Raw genomic sequence first — 16,545 nt, 5'->3', positions numbered from 1 at the left:
ATTAAAGCGTTTAATGTCAATGGCCATTCTAAGCTGAATGTGCCTGCTCTCGTTAGATCGCAGAAGTTACACAGCTTAACGCCTCGCTAGTACCAGTGTGGGAGACTGTCTGGTAATCCGTGGTGCGGTTGACTTTTTATTATGTCGTTTAGATTTTGTTTCACAATCGATTAAATAGGACTATGGATTAAAGCATTTAACGTCAATGGCCATTCTAAGCTGAATGTGCCTGCTCTCGTCAGATCGCAGAAGTTACACAGCTTAAGTCCTCGCTAGTACCAGTGTGGGAGACTGTCTGGGAATCCGTGGTGCAGTTGAATTTTTATTATGTCGTTTAGATTTTGTTTCACAATCGATTAAAAAGGACTATGGATTAAAGCATTTAATGTCAATGGCCATTCTAAGCTGAATGTCCCTGCTCTCGTCGGATCGCAGAAGTTACACAGCTTAAGGCCTCGCTAGTACCAGTGTGGGAGACTGTCTGGGAATCCATGGTGCGGTTGACTTTTTATTATGTCGTTTAGATTTTGTTTCACAATCGATTAAAAAGGACTATGGATTAAAGCATTTATTGTCAATGGCCATTCTAAGCTGAATGTGCCTGCTCTCGTCAGATCGCAGAAGTTACACAGCTTAAGGCCTCGCTAGTACCAGTGTGGGAGACTGTCAGTCAATCCGTGGTGCGGTTGACTTTTTATTAAGTCGTTTAGATTTTGTTTCACAATAGATTAAATAGGACTATGGATTAAAGCATTTAACGTCAATGGCCATTCTAAGCTGAATGTGCCTGCTCTCGTCAGATCGCAGAAGTTACACAGCTTAAGGCCTCGCTAGTACCAGTGTGGGAGACTGTCTGGGAATCCGTGGTGCGGTTGACTTTCTATTATGTCGTTTAGATTTTGTTTCACAATCGATTAAAAAGGACTATGGATTAAAGCATTTAATATCAATGGCCATTCTAAGCTGAATGTCCCTGCTCTCGTCAGATCGCAGAAATTACACAGCTTAAGGCCACGCTAGTACCAGTGTGGGAGACTGTTTGGGAATCCGTGGTGCGGTTGACTTTTTATTATGTCGTTTAGATTTTGTTTCACAATCGATTAAAAAGTACTATGGATTAAAGCATTTAATGTCAATGGCCATTCTAAGCTGAATGTGCCTGCTCTCGTCAGATCGCAGAAGTTACACAGCTTAAGGCCTCGCTAGTACCAGTGTGGGAGACTGTCTGGGAATCCGTGGTGTGGTTGACTTTTTATTATGTCGTTTAGATTTTGTTTCACAATAGATTAAATAGGACTATGGATTAAAGCATTTAACGTCAATGGCCATTCTAAGCTGAATGTGCCTGCTCTGGTCAGAACGCAGAAGTTACACAGCTTAAGGCCTCGCTAGTACCAGTGTGGGAGACTGTCTGGGAATCCGTGGTGCGGTTGACTTTTTATTATGTTGTTTAGATTTTGTTTCACAATAGATTAAATAGGACTATGGATTAAGGCTTTTAATGTCAATGTCCATTCTAAGCTGAATGTGCCTGCTCTCGTCAGATCGCAGAAGTTACACAGCTTAAGCCCTCGCTAGTACCAGTGTGGGAGACTGTCTGGGAATTCGTGGTGCGGTTGACTTTTTATTATGTTGTTTAGATTTTGTTTCACAATAGATTAAATAGGACTATGGATTAAGGCTTTTAATGTTAATGGCCATTCTAAGCTGAAAGTGCCTGCTCTCGTCAGATCGCAGAAGTTACACAGCTTTAGGCCTCGCTAGTACCAGTGTGGGAGACTGTCTGGGAATCCGTGGTGCGGTTGACTTTTTATTATGTCGTTTAGATTTTGTTTCACAATCGATTAAAAAGGACTATGGATTAAAGCATTTAATGTCAATGGCCATTCTAAGCTGAATGTGCCTGCTCTCGTTAGATCGCAGAAGTTACACAGCTTAACGCCTCGCTAGTACCAGTGTGGGAGACTGTCTGGGAATCCGTGGTGCGGTTGACTTTTTATTATGTCGTTTAGATTTTGTTTCACAATAGATTAAATAGGACTATTGATTAAAGGATTTAATGTCAATGGCCATTCTAAGCTGAATGTGCCTGCTCTCGTCAGATCGCAGAAGTTACACAGCTTAAGGCCTCGCTAGTACCAGTGTGGGAGACTGTCTGGGAATCCATGGTACGGTTGACTTTTTATTATGTCGTTTAGATTTTGTTTCACAATCGATTAAAAAGGACTATGGATTAAAGCATTTAATGTCAATGGCCATTCTAAGCTGAATGTGCCTGCTCTCGTCAGATCGCAGAAGTTACACAGCTTAAGGCCTCGCTAGTACCAGTGTGGGAGACTGTCTGGGAATCCGTGGTGCGGTTGACTTTTTATTAAGTCGTTTAGATTTTGTTTCACAATAGATTAAATAGGACTATGGATTAAAGCATTTAACGTCAATGGCCATTCTAAGCTGAATGTGCCTGCTCTCGTCAGATCGCAGAAGTTACACAGCTTAAGGACTCGCTAGTACCAGTGTGGGAGACTGTCTGGGAATCCGTGGTGCGGTTGACTTTTTATTATGTCGTTTAGATTTTGTTTCACAATCGATTAAAAAGGACTATGGATTAAAGCATTTAATGTCAATGGCCATTCTAAGCTGAATGTGCCTGCTCTCGTTAGATCGCAGAAGTTACACAGCTTAACGCCTCGCTAGTACCAGTGTGGGAGACTGTCTGGGAATCCGTGGTGCGGTTGACTTTTTATTATGTTGTTTAGATTTTGTTTCACAATAGATTAAATAGGACTATGGATTAAGGCTTTTAATGTCAATGGCCATTCTAAGCTGAGTGTGCCTGCTCTCGTCAGATCGCAGAAGTTACACAGCTTAAGGCCTCGCTAGTACCAGTGTGGGAGACTGTCTGGGAATCCGTGGTGCGGTTGCCTTTTTATTATGTTGTTTAGATTTTGTTTCACAATAGATTAAATAGGACTATGGATTAAGGCTTTTAATGTCAATGGCCATTCTAAGCTGAATGTGCCTGCTCTCGTCAGATCGCAGAAGTTACACAGCTTAAGGTCTCGCTAGTACCAGTGTGGGAGACTGTCTGGTAATCCGTGGTGCGGTTGACTTTTTATTATGTCGTTTAGATTTTGTTTCACAATCGATTAAATAGGACTATGGATTAAAGCATTTAACGTCAATGGCAATTCTAAGCTGAATGTGCATGTTCTCGTCAGATCGCAGAAGTTACACAGCTTAAGGCCTCGCTAGTACCAGTGTGGGAGACTGTCTGGGAATCCGTGGTGCGGTTGAATATTTATTATGTCGTTTAGATTTTGTTTCACAATCGATTAAAAAGGACTATGGATTAAAGCGCTTAATGTCAATGGCCATTCTAAGCTGAATGTCCCTGCTCTCGTCAGATCGCAGAAGTTACACAGCTTAAGGCCTCGCTAATACCAGTGTGGGAGACTGTCTGTGAATCCGTGGTGCGGTTGCCTTTTTATTATGTCGTTTAGATTTTGTTTCACAATCGATTAAAAAGGACTATGGATTAAAGCATTTAATGTCAATGGCCATTCTAAGCTGAATGTGCCTGCTCTCGTTAGATCGCAGAAGTTACACAGCTTAACGCCTCGCTAGTACCAGTGTGGGAGACTGTCTGGGAATCCGTGGTGCGGTTGACTTTTTATTATGTTGTTTAGATTTTGTTTCACAATCGATTAAAAAGTACTATGGATTAAAGCATTTAATGTCAATGGCCATTCTAAGCTGAATGTGCCTGCTCTCGTCAGATCGCAGAAGTTACACAGCTTAAGGCCTCGCTAGTACCAGTGTGGGAGACTGTCTGGGAATCCGTGGTGCGGTTGACTTTTTATTATGTCGTTTAGATTTTGTTTCACAATAGATTAAATAGGACTATGGATTAAAGGATTTAACGTCAATGGCCATTCTAAGCTGAATGTGCCTGCTCTCGTCAGATCGCAGAAGTTACACAGCTTAAGTCCTCGCTAGTACCAGTGTGGGAGACTGTCTGGGAATCCGTGGTGCGGTTGAATTTTTATTATGTCGTTTAGATTTTGTTTCACAATCGATTAAAAAGGACTATGGATTAAAGCATTTAATGTCAATGGCCATTCTAAGCTGAATGTCCCTGCTCTCGTCGGATCGCAGAAGTTACACAGCTTAAGGCCTCGCTAGTACCAGTGTGGGAGACTGTCTGGGAATCCATGGTGCGGTTGACTTTTTATTATGTCGTTTAGATTTTGTTTCACAATCGATTAAAAAGGACTATGGATTAAAGCATTTATTGTCAATGGCCATTCTAAGCTGAATGTGCCTGCTCTCGTCAGATCGCAGAAGTTACACAGCTTAAGGCCTCGCTAGTACCAGTGTGGGAGACTGTCTGGGAATCCGTGGTGCGGTTGACTTTTTATTAAGTCGTTTAGATTTTGTTTCACAATAGATTAAATAGGACTATGGATTAAAGCATTTAACGTCAATGGCCATTCTAAGCTGAATGTGCCTGCTCTCGTCAGATCGCAGAAGTTACACAGCTTAAGGCCTCGCTAGTACCAGTGTGGGAGACTGTCTGGGAATCCGTGGTGCGGTTGACTTTTTATTATGTCGTTTAGATTTTGTTTCACAATCGATTAAAAAGGACTATGGATTAAAGCATTTAATGTCAATGGCCATTCTAAGCTGAATGTCCCTGCTCTCGTCAGATCGCAGAAATTACACAGCTTAAGGCCTCGCTAGTACCAGTGTGGGAGACTGTCTGGGAATCCGTGGTGCGGTTGACTTTTTATTATGTCGTTTAGATTTTGTTTCACAATCGATTAAAAAGTACTATGGATTAAAGCATTTAATGTCAATGGCCATTCTAAGCTGAATGTGCCTGCTCTCGTCAGATCGCAGAAGTTACACAGCTTAAGGCCTCGCTAGTACCAGTGTGGGAGACTGTCTGGGAATCCGTGGTGTGGTTGACTTTTTATTATGTCGTTTAGATTTTGTTTCACAATAGATTAAATAGGACTATGGATTAAAGCATTTAACGTCAATGGCCATTCTAAGCTGAATGTGCCTTCTCTGGTCAGAACGCAGAAGTTACACAGCTTAAGGCCTCGCTAGTACCAGTGTGGGAGACTGTCTGGGAATCCGTGGTGCGGTTGACTTTTTATTATGTTGTTTAGATTTTGTTTCACAATAGATTAAATAGGACTATGGATTAAGGCTTTTAATGTCAATGTCCATTCTAAGCTGAATGTGCCTGCTCTCGTCAGATCGCAGAAGTTACACAGCTTAAGCCCTCGCTAGTACCAGTGTGGGAGACTGTCTGGGAATTCGTGGTGCGGTTGACTTTTTATTATGTTGTTTAGATTTTGTTTCACAATAGATTAAATAGGACTATGGATTAAGGCTTTTAATGTTAATGGCCATTCTAAGCTGAAAGTGCCTGCTCTCGTCAGATCGCAGAAGTTACACAGCTTTAGGCCTCGCTAGTACCAGTGTGGGAGACTGTCTGGGAATCCGTGGTGCGGTTGACTTTTTATTATGTCGTTTAGATTTTGTTTCACAATAGATTAAATAGGACTATTGATTAAAGGATTTAATGTCAATGGCCATTCTAAGCTGAATGTGCCTGCTCTCGTCAGATCGCAGAAGTTACACAGCTTAAGGCCTCGCTAGTACCAGTGTGGGAGACTGTCTGGGAATCCATGGTACGGTTGACTTTTTATTATGTCGTTTAGATTTTGTTTCACAATCGATTAAAAAGGACTATGGATTAAAACATTTAATGTCAATGGCCATTCTAAGCTGAATGTGCCTGCTCTCGTCAGATCGCAGAAGTTACACAGCTTAAGGCCTCGCTAGTACCAGTGTGGGAGACTGTCTGGGAATCCGTGGTGCGGTTGACTTTTTATTAAGTCGTTTAGATTTTGTTTCACAATAGATTAAATAGGACTATGGATTAAAGCATTTAACGTCAATGGCCATTCTAAGCTGAATGTGCCTGCTCTCGTCAGATCGCAGAAGTTACACAGCTTAAGGACTCGCTAGTACCAGTGTGGGAGACTGTCTGGGAATCCGTGGTGCGGTTGACTTTTTATTATGTCGTTTAGATTTTGTTTCACAATCGATTAAAAAGGACTATGGATTAAAGCATTTAATGTCAATGGCCATTCTAAGCTGAATGTCCCTGCTCTCGTCAGATTGCAGAAGTTACACAGCTTAAGGCCTCGCTAGTACCAGTGTGGGAGACTGTCTGGGAATCCGTGGTGTGGTTGACTTTTGATTATGTCGTTTAGATTTTGTTTCACAATAGATTAAATAGGACTATGGATTAAAGCATTTAACGTCAATGGCCATTCTAAGCTGAATGTACCTGCTCTGGTCAGATCGCAGAAGTTACACAGCTTAACGCCTCGCTAGTACCAGTGTGGGAGACTGTCTGGGAATCCGTGGTGCGGTTGACTTTTTATTATGTCGTTTAGATTTTGTTTCACAATAGATTAAATAGGACTATGGATTAAGGCTTTTAATGGTAATGGCCATTCTAAGCTGAATGTGCCTGCTCTCGTCAGATCGCAGAAGTTACACAGCTTAAGGCCTCGCTAGTACCAGTGTGGGAGACTGTCTGGGAATACGTGGTGCGGTTGACTTTTTATTATGTCGTTTAGATTTTGTTTCACAATCGATTAAAAAGGACTATGGATTAAAACATTTAATGTCAATGGCCATTCTAAGCTGAATGTGCCTGCTCTCGTTAGATCGCAGAAGTTACACAGCTTAACGCCTCGCTAGTACCAGTGTGGGAGACTGTCTGGGAATCCGTGGTGCGGTTGACTTTTTATTATGTCGTTTAGATTTTGTTTCACAATAGATTAAATAGGACTATGGATTAAAGGATTTAATGTCAATGGCCATTCTAAGCTGAATGTGCCTGCTCTCGTCAGATCGCAGAAGTTACACAGCTTAAGGCCTCTCTAGTACCAGTGTGGGAGACTGTCTGGGAATCCATGGTACGGTTGACTTTTTATTATGTCGTTTAGATTTTGTTTCACAATCGATTAAAAAGGACTATGGATTAAAGCATTTAATGTCAATGGCCATTCTAAGCTGAATGTGCCTGCTCTCGTCAGATCGCAGAAGTTACACAGCTTAAGGCCTCGCTAGTACCAGTGTGGGAGACTGTCTGGAAATCCGTGGTGCTGTTGACTTTTTATTAAGTCGTTTAGATTTTGTTTCACAATAGATTAAATAGGACTATGGATTAAAGCATTTAACGTCAATGGCCATTCTAAGCTGAATGTGCCTGCTCTGGTCAGAACGCAGAAGTTACACAGCTTAAGGCCTCGCTAGTACCAGTGTGGGAGACTGTCTGGGAATCCGTGGTGCGGTTGAATTTTTATTGTGTCGTTTAGATTTTGTTTCACAATCGATTAAAAAGGACTATGGATTAAATCCTTTAATGTCAATGGTCATTCTAAGCTGAATGTCCCTGCTCTTGTTAGATCGCAGAAGTTACACAGCTTAACGCCTCGCTAGTACCAGTGTGGGAGACTGTCTGGGAATCCGTGGTGCGGTTGCCTTTTTATTATGTCGTTTAGATTTTGTTTCACAATAGATTAAATAGGACTATGGATTATGGCTTTTAATGTTAATGGCCATTCTAAGCTGAATGTGCCTGCTCTCGTCAGATCGCAGAAGTTACACAGCTTAAGGCCTCGCTAGTACCAGTGTGGGAGACTGTCTGGGAATCCGTGGTGCGGTTGACTTTTTATTATGTCGTTTAGATTTTGTTTCACAATCGATTAAAAAGGACTATGGATTAAAGCATTTAACGTCAATGGCCATTCTAAGCTGAATGTGCCTGCTCTCGTCAGATCGCAGAAGTTACACAGCTTAAGGACTCGCTAGTACCAGTGTGGGAGACTGTCTGGGAATCCGTGGTGCGGTTGACTTTTTATTATGTCGTTTAGATTTTGTTTCACAATCGATTAAAAAGGACTATGGATTAAAGCATTTAATGTCAATGGCCATTCTAAGCTGAATGTCCCTGCTCTCGTCAGATCGCAGAAGTTACACAGCTTAAGGCCTCGCTAGTACCAGTGTGGGAGACTGTCTGGGAATCCGTGGTGCGGTTGACTTTTTATTATGTCGTTTAGATTTTGTTTCACAATCGATTAAAAAGTACTATGGATTAAAGCATTTAATGTCAATGGCCATTCTAAGCTGAATGTGCCTGCTCTCTTTAGATCGCAGAAGTTACACAGCTTAAGGCCTCGCTAGTACCAGTGTGGGAGACTGTCTGGGAATCCATGGTGTGGTTGACTTTTGATTATGTCGTTTAGATTTTGTTTCACAATAGATTAAATAGGACTATGGATTAAGGCTTTTAATGTTAATGGCCATTCTAAGCTGAATGTGCCTGCTCTCGTCAGATCGCAGAAGTTACGCAGCTTAAGGCCTCGCTAGTACCAGTGTGGGAGACTGTCTGGGAATCCGTGGTGCGGTTGAATTTTTATTGTGTCGTTTAGATTTTGTTTCACAATCGATTAAAAAGGACTATGGATTAAAGCCTTTAATGTCAATGGCCATTCTAAGCTGAATGTCCCTGCTCTTGTTAGATCGCAGAAGTTACACAGCTTAACGCCTCGCTAGTACCAGTGTGGGAGACTGTCTGGGAATCCGTGGTGCGGTTGCCTTTTTATTATGTTGTTTAGATTTTGTTTCACAATAGATTAAATAGGACTATGGATTAAGGCTTTTAATGTTAATGGCCATTCTAAGCTGAATGTGCCTGCTCTCGTTAGATCGCAGAAGTTACACAGCTTAACGCCTCGCTAGTACCAGTGTGGGAGACTGTCTGGGAATCCGTGGTGCGGTTGACTTTTTATTAAGTCGTTTAGATTTTGTTTCACAATAGATTAAATAGGACTATGGATTAAAGCATTTAACGTCAATGGCCATTCTAAGCTGAATGTGCCTGCTCTCGTCAGATCGCAGAAGTTACACAGCTTAAGGACTCGCTAGTACCAGTGTGGGAGACTGTCTGGGAATCCGTGGTGCGGTTGACTTTTTATTATGTCGTTTAGATTTTGTTTCACAATCGATTAAAAAGGACTATGGATTAAAGCATTTAATGTCAATGGCCATTCTAAGCTGAATGTCCCTGCTCTCGTCAGATCGCAGAAGTTACACAGCTTAAGGCCTCGCTAGTACCAGTGTGGGAGACTGTCTGGGAATCCGTGGTGCGGTTGACTTTTTATTATGTCGTTTAGATTTTGTTTCACAATCGATTAAAAAGTACTATGGATTAAAGCATTTAATGTCAATGGCCATTCTAAGCTGAATGTGCCTGCTCTCGTCAGATCGCAGAAGTTACACAGCTTAAGGCCTCGCTAGTACCAGTGTGGGAGACTGTCTGGGAATCCGTGGTGTGGTTGACTTTTGATTATGTCGTTTAGATTTTGTTTCACAATAGATTAAATAGGACTATGGATTAAAGCATTTAACGTCAATGGCCATTCTAAGCTGAATGTGCCTGCTCTCGTTAGATCGCAGAAGTTACACAGCTTAACGCCTCGCTAGTACCAGTGTGGGAGACTGTCTGGGAATCCGTGGTGCGGTTGACTTTTTATTATGTCGTTTAGATTTTGTTTCACAATAGATTAAATAGGACTATGGATTAAAAGATTTAACGTCAATGGCCATTCTAAGCTGAATGTGCCTGCTCTCGTCAGATCGCAGAAGTTACACAGCTTAAGTCCTCGCTAGTACCAGTGTGGGAGACTGTCTGGGAATCCGTGGAGCGGTTGACTTTTTATTATGTCGTTTAGATTTTGTTTCACAATCGATTAAAAAGGACTATGGATTAAATCATTTAATGTCAATGGCCATTCTAAGCTGAATGTGCCTGCTCTCGTCAGATCGCAGAAGTTACACAGCTTAAGGCCTCGCTAGTACCAGTGTGGGAGACTGTCTGGGAATCCGTGGTGCGGTTGACTTTTTATTATGTCGTTTAGATTTTGTTTCACAATAGATTAAATAGGACTATGGATTAAAGCATTTAACGTCAATGGCCATTCTAAGCTGAATGTGCCTGCTCTCGTCAGAACGCAGAAGTTACACAGCTTAAGGCCTCGCTAGTACCAGTGTGGGAGACTGTCTGGGAATCCGTGGTGCGGTTGACTTTTTATTATGTCGTTTAGATTTTGTTTCACAATCGATTAAAAAGGACTATGGATTAAAGTATTTAATGTCAATGGCCATTCTAAGCTGAATGTGCCTGCTCTCGTCAGATCGCAGAAGTTACACAGCTTAAGGCCTCGCTAGTACCAGTGTGGCAGACTGTCTGGGAATACGTGGTGCGGTTGACTTTTTACTATGTTGTTTAGATTTTGTTTCACAATAGATTAAATAGGACTATGGATTAAGGCTTTTAATGTCAATGGCCATTCTAAGCTGAATGTGCCTGCTCTCGTAGATCGCAGAAGTTACACAGCTTAAGGACTCGCTAGTACCAGTGTGGGAGACTGTCTGGGAATCCGTGGTGCGGTTGACTTTTTATTATGTTGTTTAGATTTTGTTTCACAATCGATTAAAAAGGACTGTGGATTAAAGCATTTAATGTCAATGGCCATTCTAAGCTGAATGTGCCTGCTCTCGTCAGATCGCAGAAGTTACACAGCTTAAGGCCTCGCTAGTACCAGTGTGGGAGACTGTCTGGGAATCCGTGGTGCGGTTGAATTTTTATTATGTCGTTTAGATTTTGTTTCACAATCGATTAAAAAGGACTATGGATTAAAGCATTTAATGTCAATCACCATTCTAAGCTGAATGTCCCTGCTCTCGTCAGATCGCAGAAGTTACACAGCTTAAGGACTCGCTAGTACCAGTGTGGGAGACTGTCTGGGAATCCGAGGTGCGGTTGACTTTTTATTATGTCGTTTAGATTTTGTTTCACAATCGATTAAAAAGGACTATGGATTAAAGCATTTAATGTCAATGGCCATTCTAAGCTGAATGTGCCTGCTCTCGTCAGATCGCAGAAGTAACACAGCTTAAGGCCTCGCTAGTACCACTGTGGGAGACTGTCTGGGAATCCGTGGTGCGGTTGACTTTTTATTATGTCGTTTAGATTTTGTTTCACAATCGATTAAAAAGGACTATGGATTAAAGCATTTAACGGCAATGGCCATTCTAAGCTGAATGTCCCTGCTCTCGTCAGATCGCAGAAGTTACACAGCTTAAGGCCTTGCTAGTACCAGTGTGGGAGACTGTCTGGGAATCCGTGGTGCGGTTGACTTTTTATTATGTTGTTTAGATTTTGTTTCACAATCGATTAAAAAGGACTATGGATTAAAGCATTTAATGTCAATGGCCATTCTAAGCTGAATGTGCCTGCTCTCGTCAGACCGCAGAAGTTTCACAGCTTAAGGCCTCGCTAGTACCAGTGTGGGAGACTGTCTGGGAATCCGTGGTGCGGTTGACTTTTTATTATGTCGTTTAGATTTTGTTTCACAATCGATTAAAAAGAACTATGGATTAAAGCATTTAATGTCAATGGCCATTCTAAGCTGAATGTGCCTGCTCTCGTCGGATCGCAGAAGTTATACAGCTTAAGGCTTTGCTAGTACCAGTGTGGGAGACTGTCTGGGAATCCGTGGTGCGGTTGACTTTTTATTATGTCGTTTAGATTTTGTTTCACAATAGATTAAATAGGACTATGGATTAAAGCATTTAACGTCAATGGCCATTCTAAGCTGAATGTGCCTGCTCTCGTCAGAACGCAGAAGTTACACAGCTTAAGGCCTCGCTAGTACCAGTGTGGGAAACTGTCTGGGAATCCGTGGTGCGGTTGAATTTTTATTATGTCGTTTAGATTTTGTTTCACAATCGATTAAAAAGGACTATGTATTAAAGCATTTAATGTCAATGGCCATTCTAAGCTGAATGTCCCTGCTCTCGTCAGATCGCAGAAGTTACACAGCTTAAGGCCTCGCTAGTACCAGTGTGGGAGACTGTCTGGGAATCTGTGGTGCGGTTGAATTTTTATTATGTCGTTTAGATTTTGTTTCACAATCGATTAAAAAGGACTATGGATTAAAGCATTTAATGGCAATGGCCATTCTAAGCTGAATGTCCCTGCTCTCGTCAGATCGCAGAAGTTACACAGCTTAAGGCCTTGCTAGTACCAGTGTGGGAGACTGTCTGGGAATCCGTGGTGCGGTTGACTTTTTATTATGTTGTTTAGATTTTGTTTCACAATCGATTAAAAAGGACTGTGGATTAAAGCATTTAATGTCAATGGCCATTCTAAGCTGAATGTGCCTGCTCTCGTCAGACCGCAGAAGTTACACAGCTTAAGGCCTCGCTAGTACCAGTGTGGGAGACTGTCTGGGAATCCGTGGTGTGGTTGACTTTTTATTATGTCGTTTAGATTTTGTTTCACAATCGATTAAAAAGGACTATGGATTAAAGCATTTAATGTCAATGGCCATTCTAAGCTGAATGTGCCTGCTCTCGTCAGATCGCAGAAGTTACACAGCTTAAGGCCTCGCTAGTACCAGTGTGGGAGACTGTCTGGGAATCCGTGGTGCGGTTGACTTTTTATTATGTCGTTTAGATTTTGTTTCACAATAGATTAAATAGGACTATGGATTAAAGCATTTAACGTCAATGGCCTTTCTAAGCTGAATGTCCCTGCTCTCGTCGGAACGCAGAAATTACACAGCTTAAGGCCTCGCTAGTACCAGTGTGGGAGACTGTCTGGGAATCCGAGGTGCGGTTGACTTTTTATTATGTCGTTTAGATTTTGTTTCACAATCAATTAAAAAGGACTATGGATTAAAGCATTTAATGTCAATGGCTATTCTAAGCTGAATGTGCCTGCTCTCGTCAGATCGCAGAAGTTACACAGCTTAAGGCCTTGCTAGTACCAGTGTGGGAGACTGTCTGGGAATCCGTGGTGCGGTTGACTTTTTATTATGTCGTTTAGATTTTGTTTCACAATAGATTAAATAGGACTATGGATTAAAGTATTTAACGTCAATGGCCATTCTAAGCTGAATGTGCCTGCTCTCGTCAGAACGCAGAAGTTACACAGCTTAAGGCCTCGCTAGTACCAGTGTTGGAGACTGTCTGGGAATCCGTGGTGCGGTAGAATTTTTATTATGTCGTTTAGATTTTGTTTCACAATCGATTAAAAAGGACTATGGATTAAGCATTTAATGTCAATGGCCATTCTAAGCTGAATGTGCCTGCTCTCGTCAGAACGCAGAAGTTACACAGCTTAAGGCCTCGCTAGTACCAGTGTGGGAGACTGTCTGGGAATTTGTGGTGCGGTTGACTTTTTACTATGTTGTTTAGATTTTGTTTCACAATAGATTAAATAGGACTATGGATTAAGGCTTTTAATGTCAATGGCCATTCTAAGCTGAATGTGCCTGCTCTCGTCAGATCGCAGAAGTTACACAGCTTAAGGCCTCGCTAGTACCAGTGTGGGAGACTGTCTGGGAATCCGTGGTGTGGTTGACTTTTTATTATGTCGTTTAGATTTTGTTTCACAATAGATTAAATAGGACTATGGATTAGAGCATTTAACGTCAATGGCCATTCTAAGCTGAATGTGCCTGCTCTCGTCAGATCGCAGAAGTTACACAGCTTAAGGCCTCGCTAGTACCAGTGTGGGAGACTGTCTGGGAATCCGTGGTGCGGTTGAATTTTTATTATGTCGTTTAGATTTTGTTTCACAATCGATTAAAAAGGACTATGGATTAAAGCATTTAATGTCAATGGCCATTCTAAGCTGAATGTTTTTACTCTCGTCAGATCGCAGAAGTTACACAGCTTAAGGCCTCGCTAGAACCAGTGTGGTAGACTGTCTGGGAATCCGTGGTGCGGTTGACTTTTTATTTTGTCGTTTAGATTTTGTTTCACAATCGATTAAAAAGGACTATGGATTAAAGCATTTAATGTCAATGGCCATTCTAAGCTGAATGTGCCTGCTCTCGTCAGATCGCAGAAGTTACACAGCTTAAGGCCTCGCTAGTACCAGTGTGGGAGACTGTCTGGGAATCCGTAGTGTGGTTGACTTTTTATTATGTCGTTTAGATTTTGTTTCACAATCGATTAAAAAGGACTATGGATTAAAGCATTTAATGTCAATGGCCATTCTAAGCTGAATGTGCCTGCTCTCGTCAGATCGCAGAAGTTACACAGCTTAAGGCCTCGCTAGTACCAGTGTGGGAGACTGTCTGGGAATCCGTGGTGCGGTTGAATTTTTATTATGTCGTTTAGATTTTGTTTCACAATCGATTAAAAAGGACTATGGATTAAAGCATTTAATGTCAATGGCCATTCTAAGCTGAAGGTCCCTGCTCTCGTCAGATCGCAGAAGTTACACAGCTTAAGGCCTCGCTAGTACCAGTGTGGGAGACTGTCTGGGAATCCGTGGTGCGGTTGACTTTTTACTATGTTGTTTAGATTTTGTTTCACAATAGATTAAATAGGACTATGGATTAAGGCTTTTAATGTCAATGGCCATTCTAAGCTGAATGTGCCTGCTCTCGTCAGATCGCAGAAGTTACACAGCTTAAGGCCTCGCTAGTACCAGTGTGGGAGACTGTCTGGGAATCCGTGGTGCGGTTGACTTTTTATTATGTCGTTTAGATTTTGTTTCACAATAGATTAAATAGGACTATGGATTAAGGCTTTTAATGTTAATGGCCATTCTAAGCTGAATGTGCCTGCTCTCGTCAGATCGCAGAAGTTACACAGCTTAAGGCCTCGCTAGTACCAGTGTGGGAGACTGTCTGGGAATCCGTGGTGCGGTTGACTTTTTATTATGTCGTTTAGATTTTGTTTCACAATCGATTAAAAAGGACTATGGATTAAGGCTTTTAATGTTAATGGCCATTCTAAGCTGAATGTGCCTGCTCTCGTCAGATCGCAGAAGTTACACAGCTTAAGGCCTCGCTAGTACCAGTGTGGGAGACTGTCTGGGAATCCGTGGTGCGGTTGACTTTTTATTATGTCGTTTAGATTTTGTTTCACAATCGATTAAAAAGGACTATGGATTAAAGCATTTAATGTCAATGGCCATTCTAAGCTGAATGTGCCTGCTCTCGTTAGTTCGCAGAAGTTACACAGCTTAACGCCTCGCTAGTACCAGTGTGGGAGACTGTCTGGGAATCCGTGGTGTGGTTGACTTTTTATTATGTCGTTTAGATTTTGTTTCACAATAGATTAAATAGGACTATGGATTAAAGGATTTAATGTCAATGGCCCTTCTAAGCTGAATGTGCCTGCTCACGTCAGATCGCAGAAGTTACACAGCTTAAGGCCTCGCTAGTACCAGTGTGGGAGACTGTCTGAGAATCCGTGGTGCGGTTGAATTTTTATTGTGTCGTTTAGATTTTGTTTCACAATCGATTAAAAAGGACTATGGATTAAAGCCTTTAATGTCAATGGCCATTCTAAGCTGAATGTCCCTGCTCTTGTTAGATCGCAGAAGTTACACAGCTTAACGCCTCGCTAGTACCAGTGTGGGAGACTGTCTGGGAATCCGTGGTGCGGTTGACTTTTTATTATGTTGTTTAGATTTTGTTTCACAATAGATTAAATAGGACTATGGATTAAGGCTTTTAATGTTAATGGCCATTCTAAGCTGAATGTGCCTGCTCTCTTCAGATCGCAGAAGTTACACAGCATAAGGCCTCGCTAGTACCAGTGTGGGAGACTGTCTGGGAATCCGTGGTGCGGTTGACTCTTTATTATGTCGTTTAGATTTTGTTTCACAATCGATTAAAAAGTACTATGGATTAAAGCATTTAATGTCAATGGCCATTCTAAGCTGAATGTGCCTGCTCTCGTTAGATCGCAGAAGTTACACAGCTTAACGCCTCGCTAGTACCAGTGTGGGAGACTGTCTGGGAATCCGTGGTGCGGTTGAATTTTTATTATGTCGTTTAGATTTTGTTTCACAATCGATTAAAAAGGACTATGGATTAAGCATTTAATGTCAATGGCCATTCTAAGCTGAATGTGCCTGCTCTCGTCAGAACGCAGAAGTTACACAGCTTAAGGCCTCGCTAGTACCAGTGTTGGAGACTGTCTGGGAATCCGTGGTGCGGTTGAATTTTTATTATGTCGTTTAGATTTTGTTTCACAATCGATTAAAAAGGACTATGGATTAAAGCATTTAATGTCTATGGCCATTCTAAGCTGAATGTCCCTGCTCTCGTCAGATCGCAGAAGTTACACAGCTTAAGGCCTCGCTAGTACCAGTGTGGGAGACTGTCTGGGAATTTGTGGTGCGGTTGACTTTTTACTATGTTGTTTAGATTTTGTTTCACAATAGATTAAATAGGACTATGGATTAAAGGATTTAACGTCAATGGCCATTCTAAGCTGAATGTGCCTGCTCTCGTCAGATCGCAGAAGTTACACAGCTTAAGTCCTCGCTAGTACCAGTGTGGGAGACTGTCTGGGAATCCGTGGAGCGGTTGAATTTTTATTATGTCGTTTAGATTTTGTTTCACAATCGATTAAAAAGGA

General features: G+C 41.8%; 80 pseudogenes; all 80 read left to right on the top strand.

Annotated features, from left to right (window-relative positions):
* Positions 1–201: 201 nt before the first annotated feature.
* LOC142672214 (5S ribosomal RNA) lies at positions 202–320 on the top strand (annotated as a pseudogene).
* Positions 321–387: 67 nt separating this feature from the next.
* Positions 388–506, top strand: LOC142672160 (5S ribosomal RNA; annotated as a pseudogene).
* A 253-nt stretch (positions 507–759) lies between these two features.
* LOC142672867 (5S ribosomal RNA) lies at positions 760–878 on the top strand (annotated as a pseudogene).
* A 67-nt stretch (positions 879–945) lies between these two features.
* Positions 946–1,064, top strand: LOC142671522 (5S ribosomal RNA; annotated as a pseudogene).
* Positions 1,065–1,131: 67 nt separating this feature from the next.
* LOC142673152 (5S ribosomal RNA) lies at positions 1,132–1,250 on the top strand (annotated as a pseudogene).
* A 67-nt stretch (positions 1,251–1,317) lies between these two features.
* Positions 1,318–1,436, top strand: LOC142671454 (5S ribosomal RNA; annotated as a pseudogene).
* Positions 1,437–1,503: 67 nt separating this feature from the next.
* Positions 1,504–1,622, top strand: LOC142672355 (5S ribosomal RNA; annotated as a pseudogene).
* Positions 1,623–1,689: 67 nt separating this feature from the next.
* LOC142672895 (5S ribosomal RNA) lies at positions 1,690–1,808 on the top strand (annotated as a pseudogene).
* A 67-nt stretch (positions 1,809–1,875) lies between these two features.
* LOC142672154 (5S ribosomal RNA) lies at positions 1,876–1,994 on the top strand (annotated as a pseudogene).
* Positions 1,995–2,061: 67 nt separating this feature from the next.
* LOC142672049 (5S ribosomal RNA) lies at positions 2,062–2,180 on the top strand (annotated as a pseudogene).
* A 67-nt stretch (positions 2,181–2,247) lies between these two features.
* On the top strand, positions 2,248–2,366 carry LOC142672866 (5S ribosomal RNA; annotated as a pseudogene).
* Positions 2,367–2,433: 67 nt separating this feature from the next.
* LOC142671908 (5S ribosomal RNA) lies at positions 2,434–2,552 on the top strand (annotated as a pseudogene).
* A 67-nt stretch (positions 2,553–2,619) lies between these two features.
* On the top strand, positions 2,620–2,738 carry LOC142672153 (5S ribosomal RNA; annotated as a pseudogene).
* Positions 2,739–2,805: 67 nt separating this feature from the next.
* On the top strand, positions 2,806–2,924 carry LOC142671662 (5S ribosomal RNA; annotated as a pseudogene).
* A 67-nt stretch (positions 2,925–2,991) lies between these two features.
* LOC142672408 (5S ribosomal RNA) lies at positions 2,992–3,110 on the top strand (annotated as a pseudogene).
* A 253-nt stretch (positions 3,111–3,363) lies between these two features.
* LOC142672724 (5S ribosomal RNA) lies at positions 3,364–3,482 on the top strand (annotated as a pseudogene).
* A 67-nt stretch (positions 3,483–3,549) lies between these two features.
* On the top strand, positions 3,550–3,668 carry LOC142672112 (5S ribosomal RNA; annotated as a pseudogene).
* A 67-nt stretch (positions 3,669–3,735) lies between these two features.
* On the top strand, positions 3,736–3,854 carry LOC142672865 (5S ribosomal RNA; annotated as a pseudogene).
* A 67-nt stretch (positions 3,855–3,921) lies between these two features.
* Positions 3,922–4,040, top strand: LOC142672173 (5S ribosomal RNA; annotated as a pseudogene).
* Positions 4,041–4,107: 67 nt separating this feature from the next.
* On the top strand, positions 4,108–4,226 carry LOC142672159 (5S ribosomal RNA; annotated as a pseudogene).
* A 67-nt stretch (positions 4,227–4,293) lies between these two features.
* LOC142672863 (5S ribosomal RNA) lies at positions 4,294–4,412 on the top strand (annotated as a pseudogene).
* A 67-nt stretch (positions 4,413–4,479) lies between these two features.
* On the top strand, positions 4,480–4,598 carry LOC142672862 (5S ribosomal RNA; annotated as a pseudogene).
* A 67-nt stretch (positions 4,599–4,665) lies between these two features.
* Positions 4,666–4,784, top strand: LOC142672929 (5S ribosomal RNA; annotated as a pseudogene).
* A 67-nt stretch (positions 4,785–4,851) lies between these two features.
* Positions 4,852–4,970, top strand: LOC142673151 (5S ribosomal RNA; annotated as a pseudogene).
* Positions 4,971–5,037: 67 nt separating this feature from the next.
* Positions 5,038–5,156, top strand: LOC142672624 (5S ribosomal RNA; annotated as a pseudogene).
* Positions 5,157–5,223: 67 nt separating this feature from the next.
* On the top strand, positions 5,224–5,342 carry LOC142672354 (5S ribosomal RNA; annotated as a pseudogene).
* A 67-nt stretch (positions 5,343–5,409) lies between these two features.
* Positions 5,410–5,528, top strand: LOC142672894 (5S ribosomal RNA; annotated as a pseudogene).
* Positions 5,529–5,595: 67 nt separating this feature from the next.
* On the top strand, positions 5,596–5,714 carry LOC142672047 (5S ribosomal RNA; annotated as a pseudogene).
* A 67-nt stretch (positions 5,715–5,781) lies between these two features.
* On the top strand, positions 5,782–5,900 carry LOC142672861 (5S ribosomal RNA; annotated as a pseudogene).
* Positions 5,901–5,967: 67 nt separating this feature from the next.
* Positions 5,968–6,086, top strand: LOC142671907 (5S ribosomal RNA; annotated as a pseudogene).
* A 67-nt stretch (positions 6,087–6,153) lies between these two features.
* Positions 6,154–6,272, top strand: LOC142672041 (5S ribosomal RNA; annotated as a pseudogene).
* A 67-nt stretch (positions 6,273–6,339) lies between these two features.
* LOC142672501 (5S ribosomal RNA) lies at positions 6,340–6,458 on the top strand (annotated as a pseudogene).
* Positions 6,459–6,525: 67 nt separating this feature from the next.
* LOC142671536 (5S ribosomal RNA) lies at positions 6,526–6,644 on the top strand (annotated as a pseudogene).
* A 67-nt stretch (positions 6,645–6,711) lies between these two features.
* On the top strand, positions 6,712–6,830 carry LOC142672152 (5S ribosomal RNA; annotated as a pseudogene).
* A 67-nt stretch (positions 6,831–6,897) lies between these two features.
* Positions 6,898–7,016, top strand: LOC142672512 (5S ribosomal RNA; annotated as a pseudogene).
* Positions 7,017–7,083: 67 nt separating this feature from the next.
* On the top strand, positions 7,084–7,202 carry LOC142671383 (5S ribosomal RNA; annotated as a pseudogene).
* A 67-nt stretch (positions 7,203–7,269) lies between these two features.
* On the top strand, positions 7,270–7,388 carry LOC142672084 (5S ribosomal RNA; annotated as a pseudogene).
* Positions 7,389–7,641: 253 nt separating this feature from the next.
* Positions 7,642–7,760, top strand: LOC142673087 (5S ribosomal RNA; annotated as a pseudogene).
* A 67-nt stretch (positions 7,761–7,827) lies between these two features.
* LOC142671906 (5S ribosomal RNA) lies at positions 7,828–7,946 on the top strand (annotated as a pseudogene).
* Positions 7,947–8,013: 67 nt separating this feature from the next.
* LOC142673058 (5S ribosomal RNA) lies at positions 8,014–8,132 on the top strand (annotated as a pseudogene).
* A 67-nt stretch (positions 8,133–8,199) lies between these two features.
* Positions 8,200–8,318, top strand: LOC142672459 (5S ribosomal RNA; annotated as a pseudogene).
* A 67-nt stretch (positions 8,319–8,385) lies between these two features.
* Positions 8,386–8,504, top strand: LOC142671458 (5S ribosomal RNA; annotated as a pseudogene).
* A 253-nt stretch (positions 8,505–8,757) lies between these two features.
* LOC142672446 (5S ribosomal RNA) lies at positions 8,758–8,876 on the top strand (annotated as a pseudogene).
* Positions 8,877–8,943: 67 nt separating this feature from the next.
* LOC142671905 (5S ribosomal RNA) lies at positions 8,944–9,062 on the top strand (annotated as a pseudogene).
* Positions 9,063–9,129: 67 nt separating this feature from the next.
* On the top strand, positions 9,130–9,248 carry LOC142673057 (5S ribosomal RNA; annotated as a pseudogene).
* A 67-nt stretch (positions 9,249–9,315) lies between these two features.
* Positions 9,316–9,434, top strand: LOC142673149 (5S ribosomal RNA; annotated as a pseudogene).
* Positions 9,435–9,501: 67 nt separating this feature from the next.
* On the top strand, positions 9,502–9,620 carry LOC142672151 (5S ribosomal RNA; annotated as a pseudogene).
* A 67-nt stretch (positions 9,621–9,687) lies between these two features.
* LOC142671328 (5S ribosomal RNA) lies at positions 9,688–9,806 on the top strand (annotated as a pseudogene).
* Positions 9,807–9,873: 67 nt separating this feature from the next.
* Positions 9,874–9,992, top strand: LOC142672859 (5S ribosomal RNA; annotated as a pseudogene).
* Positions 9,993–10,059: 67 nt separating this feature from the next.
* On the top strand, positions 10,060–10,178 carry LOC142672921 (5S ribosomal RNA; annotated as a pseudogene).
* Positions 10,179–10,245: 67 nt separating this feature from the next.
* LOC142671304 (5S ribosomal RNA) lies at positions 10,246–10,364 on the top strand (annotated as a pseudogene).
* A 252-nt stretch (positions 10,365–10,616) lies between these two features.
* Positions 10,617–10,735, top strand: LOC142671446 (5S ribosomal RNA; annotated as a pseudogene).
* A 67-nt stretch (positions 10,736–10,802) lies between these two features.
* On the top strand, positions 10,803–10,921 carry LOC142672291 (5S ribosomal RNA; annotated as a pseudogene).
* A 67-nt stretch (positions 10,922–10,988) lies between these two features.
* On the top strand, positions 10,989–11,107 carry LOC142671384 (5S ribosomal RNA; annotated as a pseudogene).
* Positions 11,108–11,174: 67 nt separating this feature from the next.
* LOC142671955 (5S ribosomal RNA) lies at positions 11,175–11,293 on the top strand (annotated as a pseudogene).
* Positions 11,294–11,360: 67 nt separating this feature from the next.
* Positions 11,361–11,479, top strand: LOC142671940 (5S ribosomal RNA; annotated as a pseudogene).
* Positions 11,480–11,546: 67 nt separating this feature from the next.
* LOC142671913 (5S ribosomal RNA) lies at positions 11,547–11,665 on the top strand (annotated as a pseudogene).
* A 67-nt stretch (positions 11,666–11,732) lies between these two features.
* On the top strand, positions 11,733–11,851 carry LOC142671580 (5S ribosomal RNA; annotated as a pseudogene).
* A 67-nt stretch (positions 11,852–11,918) lies between these two features.
* LOC142671964 (5S ribosomal RNA) lies at positions 11,919–12,037 on the top strand (annotated as a pseudogene).
* A 67-nt stretch (positions 12,038–12,104) lies between these two features.
* On the top strand, positions 12,105–12,223 carry LOC142671954 (5S ribosomal RNA; annotated as a pseudogene).
* A 67-nt stretch (positions 12,224–12,290) lies between these two features.
* On the top strand, positions 12,291–12,409 carry LOC142671376 (5S ribosomal RNA; annotated as a pseudogene).
* A 67-nt stretch (positions 12,410–12,476) lies between these two features.
* Positions 12,477–12,595, top strand: LOC142672858 (5S ribosomal RNA; annotated as a pseudogene).
* Positions 12,596–12,662: 67 nt separating this feature from the next.
* On the top strand, positions 12,663–12,781 carry LOC142671600 (5S ribosomal RNA; annotated as a pseudogene).
* A 67-nt stretch (positions 12,782–12,848) lies between these two features.
* Positions 12,849–12,967, top strand: LOC142671474 (5S ribosomal RNA; annotated as a pseudogene).
* A 67-nt stretch (positions 12,968–13,034) lies between these two features.
* On the top strand, positions 13,035–13,153 carry LOC142671943 (5S ribosomal RNA; annotated as a pseudogene).
* Positions 13,154–13,219: 66 nt separating this feature from the next.
* On the top strand, positions 13,220–13,338 carry LOC142671371 (5S ribosomal RNA; annotated as a pseudogene).
* A 67-nt stretch (positions 13,339–13,405) lies between these two features.
* LOC142673148 (5S ribosomal RNA) lies at positions 13,406–13,524 on the top strand (annotated as a pseudogene).
* A 67-nt stretch (positions 13,525–13,591) lies between these two features.
* On the top strand, positions 13,592–13,710 carry LOC142671445 (5S ribosomal RNA; annotated as a pseudogene).
* A 253-nt stretch (positions 13,711–13,963) lies between these two features.
* On the top strand, positions 13,964–14,082 carry LOC142671998 (5S ribosomal RNA; annotated as a pseudogene).
* Positions 14,083–14,149: 67 nt separating this feature from the next.
* LOC142671443 (5S ribosomal RNA) lies at positions 14,150–14,268 on the top strand (annotated as a pseudogene).
* A 67-nt stretch (positions 14,269–14,335) lies between these two features.
* LOC142671220 (5S ribosomal RNA) lies at positions 14,336–14,454 on the top strand (annotated as a pseudogene).
* Positions 14,455–14,521: 67 nt separating this feature from the next.
* On the top strand, positions 14,522–14,640 carry LOC142672857 (5S ribosomal RNA; annotated as a pseudogene).
* Positions 14,641–14,707: 67 nt separating this feature from the next.
* Positions 14,708–14,826, top strand: LOC142673093 (5S ribosomal RNA; annotated as a pseudogene).
* Positions 14,827–14,893: 67 nt separating this feature from the next.
* Positions 14,894–15,012, top strand: LOC142673092 (5S ribosomal RNA; annotated as a pseudogene).
* A 253-nt stretch (positions 15,013–15,265) lies between these two features.
* On the top strand, positions 15,266–15,384 carry LOC142672752 (5S ribosomal RNA; annotated as a pseudogene).
* A 253-nt stretch (positions 15,385–15,637) lies between these two features.
* On the top strand, positions 15,638–15,756 carry LOC142672204 (5S ribosomal RNA; annotated as a pseudogene).
* Positions 15,757–15,823: 67 nt separating this feature from the next.
* On the top strand, positions 15,824–15,942 carry LOC142672691 (5S ribosomal RNA; annotated as a pseudogene).
* Positions 15,943–16,008: 66 nt separating this feature from the next.
* Positions 16,009–16,127, top strand: LOC142671636 (5S ribosomal RNA; annotated as a pseudogene).
* A 67-nt stretch (positions 16,128–16,194) lies between these two features.
* Positions 16,195–16,313, top strand: LOC142671621 (5S ribosomal RNA; annotated as a pseudogene).
* A 67-nt stretch (positions 16,314–16,380) lies between these two features.
* Positions 16,381–16,499, top strand: LOC142672011 (5S ribosomal RNA; annotated as a pseudogene).
* Positions 16,500–16,545: the final 46 nt, after the last annotated feature.

Source organism: Rhinoderma darwinii (genome assembly GCF_050947455.1).
Source record: "Rhinoderma darwinii isolate aRhiDar2 chromosome 1 unlocalized genomic scaffold, aRhiDar2.hap1 SUPER_1_unloc_28, whole genome shotgun sequence".
Lineage (NCBI taxonomy): Eukaryota > Metazoa > Chordata > Amphibia > Anura > Rhinodermatidae > Rhinoderma > Rhinoderma darwinii.
Note: the sequence above shows the minus strand (reverse complement) of the source record. Positions and strands in the feature narration are given on the sequence as shown.